General features: G+C 45.9%; 1 long non-coding RNA gene across 2 annotated transcripts in view; it reads left to right on the top strand.

Moving 5' to 3' along the window:
- LOC140471425 (uncharacterized) overlaps window positions 1–26,165 on the top strand; it is a 69,602-nt gene that overhangs the window by 31,763 nt on the left and 11,674 nt on the right. The window contains exons 2-4 of one of the 2 annotated variants that reach the window (XR_011957032.1): window positions 6,780–6,916; window positions 10,911–11,039; window positions 22,131–22,265. This is a non-coding gene — a long non-coding RNA (uncharacterized lncRNA). The remainder of the gene's footprint in view (window positions 1–6,779; window positions 6,917–10,910; window positions 11,040–22,130; window positions 22,266–26,165) is intronic. The other variant, XR_011957033.1, reaches the window with a different exon arrangement.

Genomic DNA, 26,165 nt, shown 5'->3' with positions numbered 1-26,165 from the left:
ATCCCTTTCTTGCTGTTTGTGTACGTGTCCCTCCCTCTGTGTATGTGTGTGTTTGTGTGTCTTTGCTGCGTGTCTGTGCGTGTCCCTCCCTCGCTGTGTGTGTGTGCGTGTCCTCCTCGCCATGTGTGTGTGTGTCCCTCCCTCACTGTGTGTGTGCATGTCCATCCCTCGCTACGCGTGTGTGTGTCCCTCCCTCGATTTGCGTATGTCTCTGCTGGTATCCCCCTCACTGTGTGTGTGCGTGCATGTCCTTCCCTCGCTGTGTGTCTGCGTGTATCCCCCTCAATGTGTATGTCCTTTCCTCGCTGTGTATCTGCGTGTATCCCCCTCACTGTGCGTGTGTGCATGTCCTTTCCTCGCTGTGTGTCTGCGTACATCCCCCTCACTGTTTGTGTGTGTGCATGTCCTTCCCTCGCTGTGTGTCTGCGTGTATCCCCCTCACTGTGCGTGTGTGCATGTCATTCGCTCGCTGTGTGTCTGCGGGTATCTCCCTCACTGTGTGTGTTTGCGTGTCGCTCCCTTGGTGTGTGTGTGTGTGTGTGTGTGTGTGTGTGTCCTAAATTTGCACCATCAGTGGATTGGCCATCATAAATTGACTGTGGTATTCAGGACTGTGTGGTTTAAGTAAGTTCACCACGAGAAATGCAGGGTTTAATGTATAGGTAGAGGGGTTGGTCTGGGTAGGATGCTCTTCAGAGTTTTGGAATGGACTGGTTGGGCCGAATGGCCTGGTTGCACACGATGGCGATTCCATTGAGGTTATTGTCCAGCCCTATCAAGCATCCCCAACTCTTGCACCTGGCCTTATCCCCAATATTCTCCTTAGCACTGTAATCTCCTCCAGACTCTAAAACACTCCTTGGTGATGTAACCTTCTCCAGTCCCTACAAAGATCGATATATCTGACACCTCTTCCTACTTTTAGAACCCTCCCTATAACTATTACCATTTGGTACAGCACTCCCAATCATTGTTCCCTCTTGAAACTCCCATAAACATTTGTATCTCTGAAAACTCATCTGGACTGTCTCAACTTCCCTTTGACAGTTACGTGCTGAGACCTCCTCTATTTCAGTGAAATAATTAAGTCTTGGCAACACTCACTGTTATAACCTCCCTCCAGCCTTACAGCACTGAGAATCTGTAGAAGGTCTTTTCAACCCGACAGCCATCTCTGTGTCTGTAATCTCCTCCACTCCCCATAATACATTCTCTCTGAGCTCCTCTGTAGTCCACTAAACACTCCCTAACACTGTCTGTATCAGTGTAACCTTCTCCAAAAACACAAACTTCCCTATCTGTGTAAATCCCTACACCAGTCCCGATCCCTCTAAGCTCCGTCTAACAATACAACCCTCCATGTCTGTGTATTCACCTTCAGTCCCTACTCACCTCCCGATCTGTGTAACCTTCTCCATGCATTTTTACTTCAGTCTCTTAAACTGTCCCTGTCAGTGTAACCTCTTCCAGATGCGAAAACTCTCCTCTTTTTGACTTACTCAGACCACACAACCCTCACAATCTATAACCTACTCCTGTCTGAGAAACCTACCTCTGCAAATTGCTCCAACTCTTCAACTCTCCATAAGCTCCTGCAGCTCTTACATCCCTCCCTATCTACCAAATCTCTTCCATTCCCTAAACACCAACAGTCTGTGGAGACCCGACCACCATCCCTATCAGTGTAATCCTCTCAGGTCTCTGCAGTAATCCTGATCTGTCGAACTCACTCCATGCCTGTTCCTCTCCCAATCCAGTCCCTACAAAACTCACTATCTATTTAACACCCTCCTGTCACTATCACCCCCATGTCAATGTAAGCTCCTCCTGTGCCTCCACCATCTACCTATCTCCATAACCTTGTCCAGCTCTTACACCACTATCTGGTTAAACAACACCTTTCTCTACAACTTCCTCCTGTTTGTGCGATTCTCCCTTATCTGTGAAACTGTCTCTGACCAAAATTGTTATCCCACTCTCTGAAAGAAATCCAGATTCCACAGCCTCCATAACCCCCATAACGTAAGCCTCCCTATGTCTATAACCATCTTCAGTCACGACTACCCTGCATATCTCAGTTTGTTCTTCCAGTCAATACAAATATCTTTATCTCTGTAATCTGCTCAGCTCCCTAAAACAGTCCCTGTCTGTGTAATCCAGCCCTGTCCTACAAACATCCTTATCCCTATAAACTTCTCTATCCCTCCCAACATTCCCATCTCCATGAACCCCTGTCAGCCCTACAGCTCTCCACATTTCTGTAACCTCCTGTGGGTCTATGGTCCTCCCTCCCTGTGAAACCACCTCCAGTCCCCACATCCCTCCCAATCTGGGTCCTCTGCTCCAGATCAGACCATTGCTGTCTCTGTAAACACCTCCCCTCCTGACAACTCTTCCCATTTGTGTAACTTCGTTCAGACCCCATACTCTCCAGCTTCCTGCATCCTCTTCATGCCATTGCAATCAAAACCACATGTTTCTGTAATATCCACCAGTGCTTACACCCTCCCCAACTCAGTAACCACTTACAGCCCTAACAAAACACCTAAACTGTGAAACCTCTCATTTCCCTACAATCTTCCCTCCCTCCCTCCCTCCTCAAAGGCTTCATCTCCATGAAACCTCACAATTACTGAAGCCTCCTTGTGGCACTGCAAACCTCCTAGTGTCTGCAAAATCCTCCTGTCCTGATATTCCTCTCTATCTCTGTAACCCCCACCACCCTCCAGTGCCCTTCTGGGGATCATGGCAGAGGAGGGAAGATTTGTAAAGTCCAAACCATCTTACGGTGGTAGAATCCTGGGAATTACAGATTTGGTCGAATGCCTGTGGTGTTGAGATTATGGGAGAGGGCTCTAAAGACAGGATTTATGACTACTTGGAAAATGAGAGTTAAATTAGCCACAGTCAGTATGGGTTTGTGAGGGGTCAGGTCATACCTCACAAACCTTATTGAATTCTTTGAGGATATGGCAGAATATGTTGATGGCTCATTCAGGAAAGAAGGAAAACTGGGATACAGGGAAATCTGTCTGACTGGATACAGGATTGGATGGCGTAGAGAAGACAGAGGGTGACAGCAGATGGACAGTATTGAGCCTGGAGCTCAGTAACCAGTGGTGTTCTGTAACAATCGACTCTGGGATCCTGCTCTCTGTGATTTTTTGTAAATGACTTGGATGTGGATGTTGGAGAGTGGGTTAGTACGTTTGCCAATAACATGAAGGTTGGTGGAGTGGTGGGGAATGTGGAGGGCTGTTGTAGGTTGCAATGGGACATTGACAGGACGCTGAGCTGGGCTGGAAGTGACAGATTGAGTTCAATCTGGAAAAGTGTGAAGTGATTCATTCTGGAAGGTCGAATTTGATTACAGAATACAAGGTGAAAGGCAGAATGCTTGGCAGTGTGGAGGAACAGAGAGATCATGGGGTCCGTGTCCATAGATCCCTCAAAATCACCACATACGTTGGTAGGGTTGTTAAAAAGGCATATGTTGTGTTGGCTCCCCTTAGAAGGGGATTGACTGTAAGAGCCGTGAGGTTTTACCACATCTTTATAGCGTCCTGGTGAGACCACACTTGCAATATTGTGTTCAGTTCTGGTCCCCTGTTTACAGGAAGGATGTGCACATTTTAGAGAGTGTACACAGGAGATTTACCAAGATGCTGCCTGTAATGGAGGGCAGTTCTTACGATGAAAGATTGAGGGAGCTAAGGCTTTTTTCATTGGAGAAGGGGGCAGGGCGGCTTTGTGGAGGTGAACAAGATGATGAGAGGCACAGAGTGAGTGAATAGTCAGAGACTTTTCCTCCTATCGCATAAATGGCTATTACAAGGTGGCATAAAGTTTCAGGTGAATGGATATGGATAAGACGATAGAGAATGGTAGGTGTTTGGAATGCACTGCCAATGGTGGTAGTACAATTAGACACATCTGGGACATTTAATAGACTCTTGGACAGACACATGGATAATAGTAAAATGAAGGGTATGTAGGTTAGTTTGATCTTCCAGTTGGATAAAAGTTTGTCGTGAAATCATGGCTGAAGGGTCTTGGGTTGAACTGTTCTGTGTTGTGTGTTCTGTCTGGTAAACGGGGTAATAAGCTCAGATCAATGTAAAAGGTTATGGCATTCAGGAGGAGCTAGTGAACTGGATACAAAATTTGCTTGATGGTTGTTGACAGAGGGTGGTGGGGGACATGTTGTTTTTTCTGACTGGAGGCATGTGACCAGCGGTGGAGTGGGTCCACTGTTGTTTGTCATTTGGATAAATGGTTTGGATGGGAATATTGGTTTCCTGGTAAGTAAGTTTTTTGGGTGACACTGAAATTGGTGGTAAAGTGGTCAGTGAAGAAAGTTATCTATGATACAACAGGATGAACAGTCCTGCTGGGATAGTGAGCTGAAGAATAGCAGATGGAGTTTAAGTAGATAAATTTGAGGTGCTCCATTTTGAAACAAACCAGGTTGGGGCCTGTACAGTTAATGTTCGGGCCCTGTGTAGGGTTTTCAGTCAGAGACCCAGGGATGCAGGTACACAGTTCTTTGTAAGTGGTTGTCACAGGTAGACAGGTTGGTGAAGCAGGCCTTTGGGATGGTTACCTTCATTCGGGAGAGCATTAAGAGTAAGAGTCGGGATGTCATGTTGTATCTGTAAAAGACATTGGTGGGGCCACCATTAAAACATTGTTGATCAGTGGGAAAAACTCATCTGGTTCACTCACCTCCTTTAGGGAAGGACATCAAATATTCTAACCTGGTCTGGCCGACATATGACTCCAGACCCACAACAATATGGCTGACTCTGAGCTACCCTCTCAGTAATTAGCAGAGGGGTCAAAGAATGTTGTTCCAGGCAGTGACACCCACATCCCATGAATGAATATATAAAAATACCGATGTCCCTCCCTACCTCTGCAAACACCTCCAGCTGCAGCAATCCGTCCTGGTTTGTAACACCCTGACCACTCTCTGTAACACTCTCACCACCTCCAGCACCTTCACCTCTCCCTGTTCTTATCGTGTCAATGAACCCTGACCGTGGCTCCCCTTCCCACAGCCCTCCTCCTGCCAGCAGACCCATTGCAATCCATTAACATTTACTCCTAAAACACTCTCTCACTTCAGGATTTTAAGTACTTTTTGATGATCTTCTCAGCCTCATAATCTAGTATGATTCTTTTTGTCCTGAGTGAGGGATCAGTGGGAATTTCTTGCTGAGGTTTTTACTATTTCAATCGAATGTCCTTTTGTTGTGTATTTTGCATTGTCCCTTCAAATGTTTTCCACTGTTCATTTACAGACACATATTTCAGTCTGTTTAGCCTGTTTACCTTGGTCAGTTCTCCTCTCAAACTCAAATTTCCTGAAGGATCTCTCCAGGTGACATTACTCATTCACTAAGTTTCTTTACACAGTCGCTCTGCGATAGTTATGTCCCTTAACAGTTGCACAATGTGTTTTTCAAAGAAACACTGAAAGAAAAATTAACCGAACTCCTCTTCCAATATCAATGTTGACCGTGTGATTGTCCCAGATTATACAAATATTGAGGTTTTCCAAAATTATCACAATGCCTTTGTTTAAAAATTCCAATGAGTTCCTGTTTAATGCAGTGGTGAGCAATGGAATGCTGTTCAGTGGCTAAAACTGTTCTGCTGTTTGTGTCCTTGGCAAGTAGTAGCCAGAATTTACATTCAGACTGACTCTACTTCATGATCTGCAGCCAAATGCTTTCTCTGTAATGCCTTTTTTTATCCATTATTGTTAGCGTTGCCCATTTTGCCTGAGTTTGCACAAGATTACGAACCACTGAATATTTTTGTTCTCCCTGGTGTCTAAATCTCTTTTATCTCTGTGTCACAAATCCATCGACCTTATTGCAGCAACGTTGTCCATTAAAAAAAAACATAATCTACTCTCTTCCACAATTTTCTGTCACAAATCTTTTTCCTGATGTACGATTTTAGTTAAACTCTGTCCCATCCTGTTCCTTTCTGCTTGTCTTCAGCCACATTCCCATTCTGTTCCATTGCTTCACCTTTTCCCTTTGGATTTGGAAAGCTCCTTTCACCTGCATCCTCTCTGTCAGTTTAATGCCCTGTCCATAAACCTACCGACATGATTGGCCAGGACACTGATCCCAGAACAATTCCAGGGGGACCATCCTCATAGATTTTTTAAAAAATCCGGTATGGGATGTGTGAGTCTCTGGATGACCAGCCTTTCTTGCCCAGTCCTAGAAGCCCTTGAACTGAGTAACTTGCTCGGCCATTTCAGAGGGTCATTGAGAGGCAAACCCTTTGCTGTGGGGATGTCGTGCAGACCACGTGAGGATGGGCAGATGTCCTTCTCTAAAGGACAAGTGTTTGGATTTGTTGTACATCAGTAATGGTCTCATACTTATTTGTGGATTGTTAATTATTATTTTTAAAATTATTGATTTCAAATGTCTCCTTTTCAGATGGTGGGATTCAATCCTGCCTCCCCTGAACATGAGCTGAGGTTTTGGATCCATTCTCTCGCAATAATACCACTAGGCCATCACTTCACCTGCTCACTGGGTGCTCATCCCTGAGCACTGATACCAGGGCATCATGAAGCTAAACCCATTCTTCCCACACAATTGTGTGATCCTGACCTCTTCCAGCAACCTGGAACTATTACTTAATATCACTCCATTTTCCAGATCTCTGTGGAACTCAGTGCCATTCTCCATGTGTAACCCTCACTGCATCTGTTTAATTTCCCATTCTGTCTATTTCTCTGTCTCCTGTAGGTATTCAGGAAAGTCCTGACTCAATAGCCTTCCCAGCTGCTGGGTGGATCGTCCATCACCTCATTGAACGCAGTTGGTCTGCCAGAGAGAGACAAAGGGAAAGGAGATCTGGAGCCTTCAATAAATCCTGTAGTGAGGTAAGGTCACCCACAGTGCACAGAGCAAAGAGCAATGAGAGGGCTCCAAACATCTGTTAACACAACATGACATAGATACAGTGCTGGAGGGGAGTACAGTACACACACACACCCCAGGCTCAATCACCATCCCAATGTAAGTTCTGTTATATTAAAACTCACTACTCTGCAACAGTGTACCTATGGCATGTCTTGTGGTCCAGTGTCTTTCATAATTTTTAATTCCTATAACAGATCCTATCGCTGTAACCTTCTCCCTTCCCGATAGTCCCTCCACATATGTGAAATGTACTGCATTCCAGACTACCATCCCTATCCCTGTCACTTGGTTCAGTGTCTACTACATGCCTTACTTTGGTAGTCTCTTCCTCCAATAAGGTAAAAACAAGGACTGCAGATGCAAGAAACCAGAGTCTAGATTAGAGTGGTGCTGGAAAAGCACGGCAGGTCAGGCAGCATCCGAGGAGCAGGAAAATCGGTGTTTCGGGCAAAAGCCCTTCATCAGGAACAGAGGCCGGGAGCCTGCAGAGTGGGGAGATAAATGAGAGGGGGGTGGGGATGGGGAGAATGTAGCATAGAGTACAATAGGTGAATGGGGTGGGGAAGAAGGTGATAGGTCAGAGTGGAGGATGGGGGAAGGTAGCAAAGCGTACATTGGGTGAATAGGGGAGGGGATGGGGGTGATAGGTCAGAGAGGAGGGTGGGGGCAGGTAGCAAAGAGTACAATGGGTGAACGGGGGTGGGGATGGGGGTGATAGGTCAGAGAGGAGGGTGGAGTGGATCGGTGGGAAGGGAGATAGGCCATTAGGACAGGTCATGGGGGCGGGGCTGAGCTGGAAGGCTGAAGGTGGGGTGAGATGGGGGAAGGGGAAATGAGGAAACTGGTGAAGTCCACATTGATGCCCTGGGGTTGAAGTGTTCCAAGGCAGAAGGTGAGGCGTTCTTCCTCCAGGCGTCGGGTGGTGAGGGACCGGTGGTGGAGGAAGCGCAGGACCTGCATGTCCTCGGCAGAGTGGAAGGGGGAGTTGAAATGTTGGGTCACAAGGCAGTGGGGTTGATTGGTGCGGGTGTACCAGAGATGTTCCCTAAAGTGCTCTGCTAGGAGGTGTCCAGTCTCCCCAATGTAGAGGAGACCACATCGGGAGCAATGGATACAATAAATGATATGAGTGGATGTGCGGGCAAAACCTTGATGGATGTGGAAGGCTCCTTTAGGGCCTTGGATAGAGGTGAGGGGAGAGGTGTGGGCGCAGGTTTTGCAATTCCTGCAGTGGCAGGAGAAGGTGGCAGGAAGGGAGGGTGTGTTTTTGGGGGGTGTGGAACTGACCAGGTAGTCATGGAGGGAATGGTCTTTGCGGAAAGTGGAGAGGGGTGGGGAGGGAAATATATCCCTGGTGGTGGGGTCTTTTTGGAGGTGGCAGAAATGGCGGCGAATAATTTGGTTTATGCGAAGGTTGGTAGGGTGGAAGGTGAGCACCAGGGGCGTTCTGTCCTTGTTACGGTTGGAGGGGTGGGGTTTGAAGGCGGAGGTGCGGGATGTGGACGAGATGCGTTGGAGGGCATCTTTTACCACGTGGGAAGGGAAATTCCGATCTCTAAAGAAGGAGGCTATCTGATGTGTTCTGTGGTGGAACTGGCCCTCCTGGGAGCAGGTACGGCAGAGGCGGAGGAATTGGGAATAGGGGTTGGGAATTTTGCAGGCGGTAGGGTGGGAAGATGTGTAAACTAGGTAGCTGTGGGAGTCGGTAGGTTTGTAAAAAATGTCGGTGTCAAGTCGGTTGTCATTATATGGGATTGAGAGGTCCAGGAAGGGGAGGCAGGTATCAGAGATGGTCCAGATAAATTTAAGGTCAGGGTGGAATGTGTTGGTGAAGTTGATGAATTGCTCAAACTCCTCGAGGGAGCACAAGGTGGTGCCAATGCAGTCATCAATGTTGCGGAGGAAGACGTGGGGAGTGGTGCCATTGTAACTACGGAAGATGGACTGTTCTACATAGCCAACAAAGAGACAGGCATAGCTGGGACCCATACGGGAGCCCATGGCTACCCCTTTGGTCTGGAGGAAGTGGGAGGATTCGAAGGAAAAATTGTTAAGTGTAAGGACAAGTTCAGCCAAACAACTGACAGTGTCGGTGGAAGAGTACTGTTGTGGACGTCGGGAGGTGAAGAAACGGAGGGCCTGGAGGTCCTGGTCATGGTGGATGGAGGTGTCGAGGGATTGGATATCCATTGTGAAGATGAGGTGTTGGGGGCCGGGGAAATGGAAGTCTTGGATGAGTGGAGGGTGTGAGTGGTGTCTCAAACGAATGTGGGTAATTCCTGGACTGGGGAATAGGACAATGTCGAGGTAGGTAGACATGAGTTCGGTGGGGTAGGAGCATGCTGAGACAATGGGTCGGCCAGGGTGGTCAGGCTTGTGGATCTTGGGAAGGAGGTAGAACCGGGCGGTGGGGGATCCCGAACAATGAGGTTGGAAGCTGTGGGTGGGAGATCTCCTCCTGAGGTGATGAGGTTCTGTATGCTCTGGGAGATGACGGTTTGGTGATGGGAGGTGGGTCGTGGTAGAAGGGGGTGGTAGGAGGAGGTGTCTTTGAGTTGGCATCATGGCTTCAGCGGGGTAGAGGTCAGTGCACCAGACTCCCACTGCACCCCCTTTATCTGCTGGTTTGATGGTGAGGTCGGTATTGGAGCAGAGGAAGTGGAGGGCTGCACGTTGTGAGGGTGAGAGGTTGGAGTGGGGGAGGGGGGAGATAGGGTGAGGCGGTTAATGTCTCGGTGGAAGTTAGAAATGAAGAGATCGAAGGCAGGTAATAGGCCAGCGCGGGGTGTCCAGGTGGATGGAGTGTAATGGAGGGTGGCAAAGGGGTCCTCAGAAAATAGGCGGGAGTCTTCATTGTAAAAGTAAGCTCTGAGGTGGAGGTGGTGGAAGAAGTGTTCGATGTCACGGCGTGTATTAAATTCATTGATGTGTGGACGGAGGGGGATAAAGGTGAGGCCTTTGCTGAGGACTGATCATTCGTCCTCAGTGAGGGGGAGGTCCGGGGGAATGGTGAAAACTCGGCAGGACTGGTAGCTGGGACCAAGCGTAGGTGTGGAGCTGGGGGAGGCGACGGAGCCTGTAACTGGAGTGGGTGTGGTGTTCGGGGGGATGGGGATGGAGTCATGAGCAGGGGTGGGGTTCCCCTCAGGGTTCTGGGGGCAGGGATGATGACGGTGGGACCTGGGGGTGGTGTCAGCAGAATGCAGATAAGTGGCGTTGGTGGGGGTGGAAGTGGTGGCAAACACGGCAGTGGGGGGGCGAGGAAGTCACTGAGTGTGTGACATCAGCGATGATGTGATGGGCGGAAATGATGTCACTTGTGGTGTATAAGGAATTGTGAGGGGCGGAACTGGCATTTACTTTATTTTAACCAATAATTTCCTGTCACAAATCTGTTTGACAATGTCGTATTTTAAATAAACTCAGTCCCTTACTGTTTCTGTTGGTCTTCATCCACATCTCCATGGTGTTCCAATATTTCAACCTTTCTCTTTGGACTTGGGAATTTCCATTCACCTCAGACCTGTCCCCCTCCTCATCTGTGTCCGTTTATCGCACACTGCATAATCCTGGTACCAGAGGAACCTATCCCAATACAATAGCTCAGTCCTCCCTGAGTACTGGTAGCAGTGCTCACTGGTCAGAACCACTTCTGATGGTACCATTGTGTGATCCTGATACATTCCTGCAATCTGCTGATATCACTGTCTCTCTCCATGTGGTATCCCTCACTGTGTGGGTCTAATTGCTGCCTCTGTCAGTGTCTCTCGCTCGAACAGCTACTCCAGATCCTGAGCCAACAGCATTCTCCACTCAAGAGGGAAGCAACTGCACAGGCCATGGATGGAGACTGGGATTTTCCATATCTCTGTGGGACTCAGTGCCATTCTCCATGTGTAACCTTCGTTACAGCAGTGTAATTTACCATTATGTCTATTTCCCTGTCTCCTGTAGGTATTCTTGATGTCCCTGACTCAGCAGAATTCCCAATTCCTGAATCGTCCATCACCATATTGAAGACAGTTGGTCAGCCAGAGAGAGATGGAGAGGGAGATCTGGAGCCTTCAGTAAATCCTGCAGCCGGTAAGATCACTCACAGTAAACAGCACAGGGAGGAGGTAGTGGACTTTAATTCAGACCCTGAGGGGATGATGTTGGAACAATGCTGGGCAAGGAACATGAGAAAATTCTCAGGCTTCATTATCACCATCTTGTCTGTAAATTCATCTGTTCCACAGAACCCTCCCTACGTCTGTCAGTTTCTCCATTGTCTGTTTCATTGATACCACTTCCCCTATCTCTATCAGCCCCTACAATCCTACCTATCCCTGTAAACTCCTCATATCAGTAAAACTCTCCAAGTTTCTGCCTTTGCCTTTAATCCCGGGTTCTGTCACATCTCTCCTTAACTGAAGAAAAACAACTCTTCAGTTCCTTAAGCCATCCTGGTCAGTGTAGTCCTTTCCAGACCTGAAACACCTCCCTGCCTTTGTGACTTTTTTGAACTCCTACTATCTTCATGATCTCTGTGACCTTCCCCGTCACAACAACAAAAAAGCTCTGTACCTTAGTAACCTCCTCCAGCTGTGAGACTCCTCCTTGTCTCTGGGCACAGTGCAGAGTGACCCTGCTTCTCTCATAAATTAGTTTCTGCATTTCTTATGATGACTATGAACTCTTCCTGTCTCTAAAATGCACTCAGTCTCTGTAAACTCTGCTGGTCCCGATTGATGTAATTTCCTTCGGTAACTACAAACCTTTATAGCTTTAGTCTCCTCCAGACGTGACCACACAGTTTATTTTTATAACCTCTATGAGTGATAGAGTCATAGACGTGTACAGTATGGAAACAGACCCTTCAGTCCAACCCGTCCATGCCGACCAGATATCCCAACCCAATCTCGTCCCACCTGCCAGCACCCGGCCCATATCCCTCCAAACCCTTCCCATTCATATACCCATCCAAATGCCTCTTAAATGTTGCAATTGTACCATCCTCCACCACATCCTCTGGCAGCTCGTTCCATACACGTACCATCCTCTGCGTGAAAATGTTGCCCCTTAGGTCTCTTTTATATCTTTCCCCTCTCACCCTAAACCTGTGCCCTCTAGTTCTGGACTCCCTGACCCCAGGGAAAAGACTTTGTCTATTTATCCTATCCTATCCATGCCCCTCATAATTTTGTAAACCTTTGTAAGGTCACCCCTCAGCCTCCGACGCTCCAGGGAAAACCACCCCAGCCTGGTCAGCCTCTCCCTGTAGCTCAGATCCTCCAACCCTGGCAACATCCTTGTAAATCTTTTCTGAACCCTTTCAAGTTTCACAACATCTTTCCAATAGGAAGGAGACCAGAATTGCATACAATATTCCAACAGTGGCCAAACCAATGTGCTGTACAGCCACAACATGACCTCCCATCTCCTGTACTTAATACTCTGACCAATAAAGGAAAGCATACCAAATTCCGCCTTCACTATCCTATCTACCTGCGACTCTACTTTCAAGGAGCTATGCACTTGCACTCCAAGGTCTCTTTGGTCAGCAATACTCCCTAGGACTTTACCATTACGTGGTAAAGTCCTGCTAAGACTTGCATTCCCAAAATGCCGCACATCGCATTTATCTCAAATAAACTCCATCTGCCAGTTAGCACATTGGCCCATCTGGTCCAGATCCTGTTGTAACCCTCTTCACTGTCCACTACACCTCCAATTTTGGTGTCATCTGTAAACTTATTAACTGTACCTCTTATGCTCGCATCCAAGTCATTAATGTAAATAACAAACAGTAGAGGGCGCAGCACCGATCCTTGTGGCACTCCACTGGTCACAGGCCTCCAGTCTGAAAAACAACCCTCCACCACCACTCTCTGTCTTCTCCCTTTGAGCCAGTTCTGTATCCAAATGGCTACTTTTCCCTGTATTCCATGAGTTCTAACCTTGCTAATCAGCCTCCCATGGGGAACCTTGTCGAATGCCTCACTGAAGTCCATATAGATCACATCTATCATCTGCTCTCCTCAATATTCTTTGTTACTTCTTCAAAAAACTCAATCAAGTTTATGAGACATGATTTCCCACGCACAAAGCCATGTCGACTATTCCTAATCAGTCCTTGCCTTTCCAAATACATGTGCATTTTGTCCCTCAGGATTCCCTCCAACAACTTGCCCACCACTGAGTTCAGGCTCACCGGTCTATCATTCCCTAGCTTGACCTTATCACCCTTCTTAAACAGTGGCACCACGTTTGCCAACCTCCAGTCTTCTGGCACCTCACCTGTGATTATTGATGATACAAATTTCTCAGCAAGAGGCCCAGTAATCAGTTCTCTAGCTTCCTACAGAGTTCTCGGCTACACCTGATCAGTTCCTGGGGGTTTATTCACCTTTTACCATTTCAAGACATCCAGCACTTCCTTCTCTGTATATCTGGATGTTTTGCAAGATGTCACCATCGATTTCCCTACAGTCTATATCTTCCATATGCATTTCCACAGTAAATACTGATGCAAAATATTCATTTAGTATCTCCCCCATTTTCTGCGGCTCCACACAAAGGCCGCCTTACTGATCTTTGTGGGGCCCTATTCTCTCCCTAGTTACCCTTTTTTCCTTAATATATTTGTAAAATCCCTTTGCATTCTTCTTAATTCTATTTGTCAGACCTATCTCATGTCCACGTTTTGCCCTCCTGATTTCCCTCTTAAGTATATTCCTACTTCCTTTATGCTCTTCTAAGGATTCACTCGATCTATCCTGTCTATACCTGACATATGCTTCCTGCTTTTTCTGAACCAAACACTCAATTTCTTTAGTCATCCAGAATTCCCAATAATTACCAGCCTTCCCTTTCACCCTGACAGGAATATACTTTCTCTGGACTCTTGTTGTCTCATTTCTGAAGTCTTCTCATTTTCCAGCTGTCCCTTTCGCTGCAAACATCTGCCTCCAATCAGCTTTCAAAAGATCTTGTTTAATACCGTCAAAATTGGCCTTTCTCCAATTTAGAACATCAAATTTAGATCTTGTCTATCCTTTTCCATCATTATTTTAAAACAAATAGAATTATGGTCGCTGTCCCCAAAGTGCTCCCCCACTGACACCTCAGTCACCTGCCCTGCCTTATTTCTGAAGAGTAGGTCAAGTTTTGCACCTTCTCGAGTAGGTACATCCACATACTGAATCAGAAAATTGTCTTGTACACACTTAAGAAATTCCTCTTCATCTAAACCTTTAACACTATGGCAGTCCCAGTCGATGTTTGGAAAGTGAAAATCCCCTACCATACCTACCCTATTATTCTTACAGATAGCTGAGATCTCCTTACAAGTTTGTTTGACAATTTCCTTTTGACTATTGGGGGGTCTGTAATACAATCCTAATAAACTGATCATCCCTTTCTTGTTTCTCAGTTCCACCCAAATAACTTCCCTGGTTGTATTTCTGGGAATATCCTCCCTCAGCACAGCTGTAATGCTATCCCTTATCAAAAATGCCACTCCCCTCCTCTCTTGCCTCCCTTTCTATCCTTCCTGTAGCATTTGTAACGTGGAACATTAAGCTGCCAGTCCTGCCCATCCCTGAGCCATGTTTTTGTAATTGCAATGAGATCCCAGACCCATGTTCCTAACCATGCCCTGAGTTCATCTGCCTTCCCTGTTAGGCCCCTTGCATTGAAATAAATGCAGCTTAATTTATTAGTCCTACCTTGTCCCTACCTGTCCTGAATGTTTGACTCACTTCTGTTTTCAGCTGTACCCGTCTCAGATCAAACTCCCAAATCCTCCCTGTGATTGTTATCACGTCCCATCCCTGCATTCCTCCGAATCCCTGTAAAGTCCTCCCATTCCTAAAACCCGCCCTGTATCTGTCACCTGTCCTAGCTTCCACAACCCTCCCTATCTCTGCAAGACACCCCCGACACCCCTGTCCAGGTTCCTACAGCCCCCTGTATCACTAAATGCCAGTAGTCACTATAATATCAGAGTAAGGTGTGAAAGCAGGAATATTGTCCTGGGTTAAATGATCAGTCGTGATCATATTGAATGGTGGGACCGACTCTGGTCAAATGGCCGATACCTGGTCTTCTTTCCTGTGCTTCTCTATAAACTTACTATCTATATAACCTCCTTCAGTACCCACAGCCCTCCCTATCTCGATAAACTCCTTCAGTCCCCACGACTCTTCCTATCCATATCACCGAATCATTCCCCACAAACCTGCCTAACTCCATAATCTCCAAAAGGTCCCACGACCCTCCCTATCTCCATAATCTCATCCTGACCCAACGACCCTCCCATTCAGAGTACCCTCCTTCAATCCCCATGAACCTCCTTCAGACCCAACAGCCCTGCAGATCTCTTTGGCCCCTTTCAGGCCCGACATCACTCCCTATCTCCATAATGTCCTTCAGTCCCCACGACCCTCCTTATTTCCAAAACATCTATTACCTGTTGAACCTGTAAGCTACCTTTGTCAGATTGATAAACATGAACTCCCATAACCCTTTCTGCTGCCAGTCTGAAACCAAATCGTGTTAACCTGATAGTAGGTCGGGAGCTGAAATATGTTTGAAAGTATGTCTCAGTGAACAATAACTGGACCCTTCGAAACACTTTTAATAAAAAGAGAATGTGTTTTAACCTGTTGGATTTCATTTTTATTGGTGTGAATATCAATGGCAGAATAGATACAGTGTAGGAGCGGCTGTACCGAGGATATGGTTTATTTGAATTTTCAGAAACCTTCACACAAGTTTCACTAAAGGCTAAAGAGTAACTTGGTAGAGAATAGGGCACCTTAACTGTCAGGAGGTGGGTGAGATATTAGACAAAATAGTGTTGTTAGCATTTACTGTGGAGAAAGACAGGGAAGCTCGGGAACTTGGGGAAATAAATAGTGATGTCTTGGAAAGAATCCTCACCAGAGAAGAGAAAGTGCTGGAATCTTAAAACAAATAAAGGTAGATCAATCCTCAGTAGTTCATTGGGTCAATCCTAGAATATTAATGGAAGCTAGAGAAGAGATTTCAGTGTCTCTAACAGAGATACTTATACTATCAACAGACACAGTGAGGCACTGGAAGACTGGAGGTTGGCTAACGCTGTTCCATCACTGAAGGACTGCAGGGAAAAGCCAGGAAATGACAGCCCAGTGATGGGGAAGTTGTTGGATGAGATTCTGAGAGAAAGGAGCTCCTTACATTTACAAAGGCAATAGCTGATTCGAGATGGTCAGCATGGCTTTGTGAGTGGAAAACCATGTTTCACAAACCGGATTGACTCTTCAAGGAGGTGGCCAAAGATAGATGAAGGCAGAGCAGTCAAAGTTGTCCACATGGACTTTAGCATCTCGTCAAGAGGAAGGAGGAAGTTTACTTAAGGTTGAGGAAGCAAGGATCAGACAGGGCTCCAGAGAGTTGCATTGAGTGGCACGATGTCTCTGTGGTTAGCACTGCAACCTCATCGCGCCACGGACTCCATTTCGATTCCAGCCTCAGGCGACAGTCTGTGGGGAGTTTGCACATTCTTCCCATGTCTGCGTGGTTTTTCCTCCAGGTGCTCTGGTTTCCCACCACAGTCCAAAGATGTGCAGATTATGTGACTCAGCCATGCTAAATTACCCATAGTGTTCACGGATATGTAGGTGTGGTGCATAGGTCAAGGCAAATGGAGAGTAATAGGGTGGGGAATGGGGCTGGGTTGTTTACTGTTTGGAGGGTTGGTATGGAGGTGTTGGGCCAAATGGCCCATTTCCACACAGTAGGGATTCTCTGAAGGTACCAGGAAGGAACCATGGAATGGACTTAGGGCAATGAGAAGAGGACGTGAAAAAGCATTGTTGGGAAGGATGAAGGAAAACCGTAATGTATTCTCCACTTAATGGGAGCAACAAGAGCAAGGCCAGAGTGAGGATAGGGCCGGTCAGGGATAGTGGAAGGAACTTGTACCTGGAGTCACAGGAGGTAGGCAAGGTCCTTAATGAATACTATGCCTCAGTATTCACTGCTGAGAGGGACCTTGTCATTTGTGAGGACAGCCTGAAACAGGCTGATGTACGTGAACAGGTGGATGTTAAGAAGGAGGATGTGCTGAGAATTTTGTAATGGATGGATGCGTCCAAAGTTACCATACAAAGTGAGGGAATGGATTGCTGCGCACCTGGGTGATGACCTTTGCACCCTCACTGTCCACTGGAGTCGGACCAGATGATTGGAGGCAGGAAAATATTATTCCCTTGTTCAGAAAAGGGAATAGGGATGATCCTGGGATTTGCACACCTGTCAGTCTTATGTCTGTGGTGTGCAATTATTGGAGAGGACTCTGGGAGACAGGATTTATTATTCCTTGGGAAACCATAGTTTGATCAGAGACAGTCAGCATGGTTTTGTAAGGGGTAGGCCATGCCTTACAAGTCTTATTGAATCTTTTGAGAATGTGACGAAACACCTTTATGGCTCATTCAGAAAATACAGAGGCATGGGGTACAGGGAAACCTGTCTTTCTGGATACAGAATTACTGGCCCACAGAAGACAGAGGGCGATGATAGAAACCATTCATCCTGGAGCTCAGTGCCCAGTGGTTTTCTGCAGGGAGTGGTTACAGGACCTCTGCTCTTTGTGATTTTATGAATAAGTTGGATGTGTGAGTGGAAGAGTTGGTTAGTAAGTTTCCCAATGACACAAAGGTAGGTGGAGTGGTTGATAGTGTGGGGGGCTGTTGTAGGTTGCAAAGGGACATTCACAAGATGCTGAGAAGTAGCAGATGGAGTTCAATCTGGAAAAGTGTGAAGTCATTCATTTTAAAAGCTTGAAGTTGAATGCAGAATTCCTGGTTAATGGTAGGATCCTTGGCAGTGTGAACGAACAGATTCATAGATCCCTCAAAGTTGCCAATCAGTGTTGCAGCTCGATAGAGCCCTGGTTAGACCCCATTTGGAATATTGTGTTCAGTTCTGGTCCCCTCATTACAGGAAGGATGTGGAAGCTTTAGAGAAGGTAAAGAGGAGATTTACCAGGATGCTGCCTGTACTGGAGAGCATGTCTTATGAAGAAAGGTTGAGGGAGCTAAGGCTTTTCTCATTGGAGTGAAGAAGGGTGAGGGGTGACATGGCAGAGGTGAACAAGGTGATGAGAGTCATAGATAGGGTCAATAGAGAGAGATTTTTTACCCTGACATAAATAGCTATTACAAGGGGGTATAATTTTCTGGTGATTAGCAGATGGTTAAGGGGAGATCTCTGAGGTAGGTTTGTTACATGTAGAGTGGTGTATGTGGAATGCACTGCCAGCGTTGGCAGTAAAATTAGATGCATGAGGGACATTTAATATACTTCTGGATAGGCACATGGATGATAATAAAATGAAGGGAATGGAAGTTAGAGTCATAGAGATGTACAACATGGGAACAGACACTTCAGTCCAACCCGTCCATGCCGACCACATATCCCAACCCAATCTAGTCCCACCTGCCAGCACCTCGTCCTAATCTCTCCAAAACCTTCATATTCATATACCCATCCAAATACCTCTTAAATGTTGCAATTGTACCAGCCTCCACCACTTCTTCTGGCAGCTCATTCCATACACGTACCACCTTCTGTGTGAAAAAGTTGCCCCTTAGGTCTCTTTTATATCTTTCACCTCTTATCCTAAACCTATGGACTTCCCAACCCCAGGGAAAATACTTTGTCTATTTACCCTATCCATGCCCTTCATAATTTTGTAAACCTCTATAAGGTCACCCCTCAGCCTCCGACACTCCAATGAAAAAAGCCCCAGCCAGTTCAGCCTCTCCCTATAGCTCAAATCCTCCAACCCTGGCAACACACTTGGAAATCTTTTCTGAACACTTTCATGTTTCCCAACATCTTTCCAATAGTAAGGAGACCAAAATTGCACGCAATATTACAACAGTGGCCTAACCAATGTGCTGTACAGTCTCAACATGACCTCCCAACTCCTGTATTCAACACTCAGACCAATAAACGAAAGCATACCAAACACCTTCTTCATTATCCTATCTACCTGCGACTCCACTTTCAAGGTGCTATGAACCTGAACCTCAAGGTCTCTTGGTTCAGCAACACTCCCTAGGACCTTACCATTAAATGTGTAAGTCCTGCTAAGAGGTGCTTTCCCAAAATGCGGCACCTCGCATTTATCTGAATTAAACTCTATCTGCCACTTTTTTTTAAACTTACTGTCGGATAAAAGATTGGCATATCATCATAGCCGAAGGGTATGGTAAACTGGGTAATAAGCTCAGATCAGTGTAAAAGGTTATGGCATTCAGGAGGAGCTAGTCAACCGGACAGAAAATTGGGCTTGATGGTAGGAGACTGAGGGTGGTGGGAGACATGTTGTTTTTCTGACTAGAGGCATGTGACCAGCGGTGGAGTGGGTCCCCTGTTGTTTGTCATTTGGATAGATGGTTTGGATGGGAATATTGTTAAGTAAGTTAAATAAGTTTTTTGGGTGACACTGGAATTGGTGGTAAACTGGACAGTGATGAAGGTTATCTGTGATACAACAGGATGAACAGTCCTGCTGAGATAGTGGGCTGAAGAATAGCAGATGGAGTTTAATTAGATAAATGTGAAGTGTGCCATTTTGGTGAAACAAACCAGGGTGGGACTTGTCCAGTTAATGTTAGAGCCCTGGGTCGTGTTGTCGATCAGTGACCCAGTGACCCAGGTACACAGTTCTTTAAAAGTGGTGTCACAGATAGACAGGCTGGTGAAGAAGGCGTTTGGGATGGTTTCCTTCACTGGGCAGAGCATTGAGAGTAGGAGTTGGCACGTCATGTTGTATCTGTACAAGACATTGGTCAGCTCACCATAAAAGCATTGTTGATCAGTGGGAAGAACTCATCTGGTTCACTCACCTCCTTTTGTGTAGAACATCTGACATTCTAACTTGGCCTGGCTAACATGTGACTCCTGACCCACTACAACATGGCTGACTCTGAGCTGTCCTCTGTGTAATTAGCAGTGAGACCCACATCCCATGAATGAATAAATAAAAATACATATGTCCCTCACTATCTCTGCGAACACCTCCAGCTGCAGCAATTCAGACTGGCTTTGTAACACCGTTCAGCCCTTACCACTCTCTGTAACACTCTCACCACCTCCAGCACCTTCACCCCTCCCTGTTCCTTTTGTGACATTAAACCCTTACACTGATTCCTCTTCCCACAGCCCTCCTCCTGCGAGCAGACCCATTGCAATCCATTAACATTTACTCCTAAAACACTCTCTCACTTCAGGATTTTCAGTACTTTTTGGTGATCTTCTCAGCCTCATAATCTAATATGATCCATCTTGTCCTGAGTGAGGGTCTGGTGGGAATTTCTTGCTGAGATTTTGTCTGTTTCAATGGAATGTTCTTTTGTTGAGTGATTTACACTGTTCCTTCAAACTGTTCATTTACAGGCACATATTTCAGTCTGTTTCGCCTCTTTGCCATGGTCAGTTCTCATCTCAAACACATGTAATTGGCTGTTTTTATTTTGAGTTGTAGCTTATACTTTCTGTGGTTCACTTTAAAACTTTATATTTCTTTAAACTGCACTTTATCACAATTTCCCCGAGGATCTCTCCAGGTGACATTACTCATTCACTAAGTTTCATCACACAACGGTCGCTCTGAGATTGTTATGTCCCAAGCCAGTTGCACAATTTGTTATTCAAAAAAAAACACCGAAAAAAAAATTTTCTGAACTCCTCTTCCAACATCACTGTTGTCAGTATGAGTGTGCCAGATTATGTGAATATTGAAGTTCCCCAAAATTATCACAATGCCTTTGTTAAAAAAAATTCCAATGAGTTCCTGTTTAATGCAGTGATGAGCAATGGAATGCTGTTCGGTGGCCTAAAAACTGTTCTGCTGCTTGTGTCCTTGGCAAGTAGTAGCCAGAATTTACATTCAGACTGACTCTACTTCATGATCTGAGACCAAATGCTTTCTCTGTAAGGCCTTTCTTATCCATTATTGTTAGTGTTACCCATTTTGCCTGAGTTTGCACAAGGTGGTGAACCATTGAATATTTATGCCCACCTTTTGTTCGCCCTGTAACCACGTCTCTCTGGTGTCTAAACCTCTTTTATCTCTTTGTCACAAATCAATCTACCTTATTGAAGAGACATTATCCATTCCAAAAAAACATAATTTATTCTTTCCTACAATTTCCTGTCACAGACCTATTCCCTGATGTAGTTACACTCTGTCCCATCCTGTTCCTTCCTGCTTGCCTTCAGTCACATTCCCATGCTGATCCCATACTTCACCTTTTCTCTTTGCATTTGGAAAGCTCGTTTCTCCTGAACCCTGTGCCAGCATCCTCTTTGTCAGTTTAAAACCCTGTCCCACAAACCTATCGACATGATTGGCCAGGACACTGGTTCCGGTACAGTTCCAGTGGGACCATCCTCATGGATTATTTATTAAATCAGGTATGGGATGTGGGTGTCTCTGGCTGACTAGCCTTTCTTGCCCAGCCCTAGCTGCCTTCGAGCTAAGTAACTTGCTCGGCCATTTCAGAGGGTAATTGAGAGTCAAACACTTTGCTGTGGGGATGTCGTGTCGACCTAGTGAGGATGAGCAGATGTCCTTATCTAAAGGACAAGTATTTGTTTTTTATTTGTACATCAGCAACGGTTTCATATTTATTTATGGATTGTCAATTCCTATTTTTAAAATTATTAATTTCAAACTCCTCCATTTCTGATGGTGGGATTCAAACCTTCTTCCCCTGAACATTAGCTGAGGTTTTGGATACATACTCTAGCAATAATAACACTCAGCCATCACTTCACCTGCTCACTGGTTGCTCATCCCTGAGCACTGATACATGAAGCTAAACCCATTCTTCCAACATGATTGTGTGATCCTGTAGTCTTGCAGCACTCTGGTGATATCACTCAGTCTCTCTCCATGTGGTATCCCTCACTGTGTGGGTCTAATTGCTGCCTCTGTCAGCTCCTCCCGCTCTTCCAATTACTCCAGATCCTGAGCCAACAGAATACTCCACTCCAGAGAAGTGCAACAGCACAACCCAGGGATGGAGTGGGATTTTCCAGATATCTGTGGGGCTCATTTCCATTCTCCATGTGTAACCCTCACTGCATCAGTCCAATTTTCTATTCTGTCTATTTCTCTGTATCCTGTAGGTATTTAGGAAGTTCCTGACTCAGTAGACCTCCCAATTGCTGGGGGTCTCGTCCATCACCTCATTGAAGATGGTTGGTCAGCCAGAGAGACAAAGGGCAGGGAGATGTGGAGTCTTCAATAAATCCTGCAGTGAGGTAAGATCAATCAGAGTGCACAGAGCAGGGAGCAATGAGATGGCTCCATATATCGGCTAACAGGACATGATATAGATACAGTGCTGAATGGGGAGCACAGTACAGTACAGACACACCCCAGACTCAATCACCACCTCTACTTTAATTTACGTTGCACTGAGACAGCATGGCGAGTTCATAGTTATCAATCCAGGCCTGCGCTGTCTTAGTGAGCATCAGGACAACAGAGGGGAGAGTAGGCCTCCGACGAGAGGTTGGGAATGCTGCCTGGGATCTTTCTGTTCTGTGTTCTCCCTCCATCACTGTGCAAAGACTCACGACTCTGCAACTTTGTGCCTATGGCATGGTTTGTGCACCAGTGTCTTCAGTAAGTTTTAACTCCTATAATAGTTCCTGTCCCTGTAACTCCCTCCCTTCCCGATCGTCCTCCACATATTTGAAATGTACTGCATTCCAGACTACCATCCTTATTGCTGGAAATTGCTTCAGTGTCTACAACATACTTTATTTCAGTACTGTAATCTTCTTTAACTGGATACAGAGTGATACAGCACGGAAACAGAACCTGTGGTACAACTCATCAATGCTCTCCATGTTTCCTATAATGAATGAGTCTCATTTGCCTGCGTTTGGCCCTTATCTCTTCAAACCTTCTCCCCTCCATGTACCTGCCCAAATGTCTTTTCCATGTTGTCATTTTTCTTGTTTCTCCCCTGTTCCCCTGGCAGTCCGTCCTGTCTGTGCACCATCCTCTGTGGATAATGTTGCCCCTCAGCTCCCTCTTTAAATCTTTGCTCTCTCATGTCCCGTTTGTACTCTCGAGTTTTGGACTCCCTTACCCTTGGCTATTCACCATTCTTAGGTCCAATCCTTGTGGCACTCCACTGGTCACAGACCCCCAGTCTGATAAGCAAACCTCCATCACCACCCTCTGCCTTCTACCTTTGAGCCAGTTCTGTATCCAAATACCAATCCTCCCTGTATTCTGTGAGATCGAATCTTGCTAATCAGTCTCCCATGGGGAACCTTGTCGAATGCCTTACTGAAGTCCATATAGATCACATCTACCGCTCAGCCCTCTTCAATCCTCTTTGATACTTCTTCAAAAAACTCAATCAAGTTTGTGAGACATGATCGCCCACGCATAAATCTCTATCTCTAATCAGTCTTTGCCTTTCCAAATACATGTACATCCTGTCGCTCAGGATTCCCTCCAACAACTTGCCCACAACCGACGTCAGGCTCACTGCTCTATAATTCTCTGGCTTGACCTTACCACCCTTCTTAAACAGTGGCACCACGTTAGCCGACCTCCAGTTTTCCGGCATCTCACCTGTGACTATCGATGATAAAAATATCTCAACAAAAGGCCCAGTAATCACTTCTCTAGCCTCCCACAGGGTTTGAGGGTACACATGATGAGGTCCTGGGAATTTATCCACCTTTATGCATTTCAAGACATCCAGCACTTGCTCCTTTGTAATATGGACATTTTGCAAGGTGTCACCATCTATTTCCCTACATTCTTTATCTTCCATATCCTTTTCCACAGTAAAAATTGATGCAAAATATTTGTTTAGTATCTCTGTCTTTTAAACGTTGTAATTGTAACCACGTCCACCCTTCCTCAGGAAGTTCATTCCACAATCAAAACACCCTCTGTGTAACAATTTGCCCCCATGTCTTTTTTTTTGAACATCTCTCTATTCTGACCTGAAAAATGTGGTCCCTCCTGTTGAGACTCCCCCATCCTACGGAAAAGACAACTCGATCTATACCTCATTTTTAAAAAATAAACTTTTACAACATCACATCTCAAACTCCAGGCTTCAGTGAAAAAAGACTCAGCCTATCCAGCCATTTTTCAGAAATCAAGCCTTCCAAATCCAACAATGTCCTGGTAAATCTCTGCTGAACCCCCTGCAGCTTAATAATATCCTCCCTATAACTGGGCGACCAGAACTCGACAGAGGAGTGCAGAAGATGCCTCATAAATGTCTGCACAATCTCAACATGACATCCCAAATCCTCCACTCAATGGACTGAGCAATAGTCAGGCATGCCATATCCTGCGGTTCCACACACCAATGGTCTCATTGATTTATAATGGACACTATTTTGTCTAGAGTTACTCTTTTATTCTTAATCTATTTATACAATCACTTTTGGATTCTCCTTCTCATTCTCTGCTGAGGCTATTTCATGTACCATTTCTGCATTCCTGATTTCTATCCAAAGTGTATTCCTAAAGTCCCTGTGATCCTCAGGGATTCCCTTGATCCATCTGGCTGTACCTGACATGTTGCCCCCTTTTCCTTGACCAGACCCTCAATAGACAGCCAGTGTTTCCGAATGCTGTCAGCATTGACCTGCACACAAACAGGAACATGCTGGCGCTGATCGCTCAGCTTATCTCACTTTTAAAATATTCTCACTTGCCCGACTTCCCTTTCCCTGCAAATAGACTCCCTCGTCACCCTTTGAGAGTTCCTGGCTAATATTATCAAGATTAGTCTGGCCCCATTTTATAACTTGAACCTGTGGACCAGCCCTGTCCTTTTCCATCGCTATTTTCAAACTAATAGACTTGAGTCACTTTGGCAAAATGCTTTCCCACTCACACCTCAGTCCCTTTCCCTAACTTGTTTCCCAAGGGGAGGTCAGATTTTGCCCCATTCTCTTTTCAGGCCATTTACATATTGATTGGGAGTTTTCTGGAAGACAATTACCAAATTCCTCCCTTGCAAACACTGAACACTGGCAGTCTCAGTCTAGGATTGGAAAGTTTAAAAACCCCAAAGATAACAGCCCTATTATTATGATTGATATTTGAGATCTCCTGATATGTTTGTTCCTCAGTCTGCCACTGATTATTCGGGGTCAGTAAGACAATCGTGTCAGAGTGATGACCCATTCTTATTTCTCAGTTCCACTAACATAGTGTCACTGCGTGATCCCACAGGAATATCCTCTCTAGGTACTGATGTAATGATTCATGCAATGAAAACCCACCACCACGCGTCCTCTCCTGCCTCCCCTTCGATGCTTCCTGTTGCATCTCCACCTTGAAACAATGAACTGTCAGTCCTGTCCCTCCCTCAGCTGTGTTTCTGTACTAACTATAATATCCCAGTCCCATGTTCCAATCCATGCCCTGAGTTCATCTTCCTTAGCTGTCAGGCCCCTTGCATTGAAATAAATGCAGTTTAATCATCAGTTCCCCCTCCCCCATTTCCTGCTATGGTCTTGCCTGCCTTGTCTGCTGAAATTGCTGTCTTTAACTTGTGCACCAACCTCAATCTTCTTTCTGGCCTTATCACTGTTTAAGGTGCAACACCCTGCCAGATTAGATTATATCCTCTCAAGCAGCTCTAACAATTTGCCCCATCAGGATGTGGGTCCCCCTCCTCCCAGTTCAGGTGCCTTCCCCACCCTGTCAACCTGTGCTGACACCTTCAGACATCCAGGGACTTGCCCACCAAGGTCCTGGTGTTACTCAGTTCTCCAGGAGGTCCTACCCTTCATGATGTATATCCTTCGGTTATGAGACTTCCCACAGTGCATTACCTCACAGTGATCAGAAGTAAACTCCATCTGCCATTACTCAGAGTGTGTACAACTCTGAGTATGACTAACTTCATCCAGTCTCCCCAACCGTCCCTACCTCTAATTGTCGAGAGAATGCACAACCCTCCCTATTGCGTTAACCTCCTCCAGTCCCTCTCATGGACACCATCTATGTAAGCTTCTAATGTTCCTTTATATATTTTCCTCCTGTTCTAATAAACCCTTGTGAACTTTGTGAAATTGTCCAATCTCTGGAGTGCTCTGTATAATCAGCCTCACTGTGACTGGAATCTGGCTTCAATACCAGCCTTGGCCGACTGTCTGTGTGGACTT

This window comes from Chiloscyllium punctatum, unplaced genomic scaffold (assembly GCF_047496795.1).
Source record: "Chiloscyllium punctatum isolate Juve2018m unplaced genomic scaffold, sChiPun1.3 scaffold_84, whole genome shotgun sequence".
Taxonomy (NCBI): domain Eukaryota; kingdom Metazoa; phylum Chordata; class Chondrichthyes; order Orectolobiformes; family Hemiscylliidae; genus Chiloscyllium; species Chiloscyllium punctatum.
This window is presented reverse-complemented; position numbering and strand designations above follow the sequence as displayed.